This window comes from Egretta garzetta, unplaced genomic scaffold (genome assembly GCF_000687185.1).
Source record: "Egretta garzetta isolate BGI_Z169 unplaced genomic scaffold, ASM68718v1 scaffold215, whole genome shotgun sequence".
Classification (NCBI taxonomy): Eukaryota; Metazoa; Chordata; class Aves; order Pelecaniformes; family Ardeidae; genus Egretta; species Egretta garzetta.
This window is the reverse complement of record NW_009259719.1, coordinates 7,333,710-7,334,012: the sequence shown is the minus strand read 5'-3', so window position 1 is coordinate 7,334,012 and position 303 is coordinate 7,333,710. Positions and strand designations below refer to the sequence as shown.

The following is a 303-nucleotide window of genomic DNA, read 5'->3' as shown; positions in this document are numbered from 1 at the left end:
AGTGTTTTGGTGATCCTCCTCCTCCGGCCAGGAGCGCAGCATGCAGTTCCCTGCCCTCGCCCCCACCCTGTCCCCCCCGAGAGAGAGACGCCCCTCGCCCTCCCAAACATGCATATATATACATGTGTGCGCATATATATATGTGTGTGTGTCTCTGTGTGTCCCTGCGTACACGCCACCGGCCGCGCGTACGCAACCGCCCGCCTTCAGCCCGCAACCGAGCAAATTCAAGCCGAGATGGGCAAACCTCTCCCGATTTGGCTATAACTTTCCTTCCCGTACGGTGCCAGCGACAGCAGAACG

General features: G+C 59.4%; 1 protein-coding gene across 1 annotated transcript in view; it reads left to right on the top strand.

The window, feature by feature from the left end:
- CACNA2D2 (calcium voltage-gated channel auxiliary subunit alpha2delta 2) overlaps nt 1–303 on the top strand; it is a 209,305-nt gene that overhangs the window by 201,361 nt on the left and 7,641 nt on the right. The window lies entirely within an intron of this gene.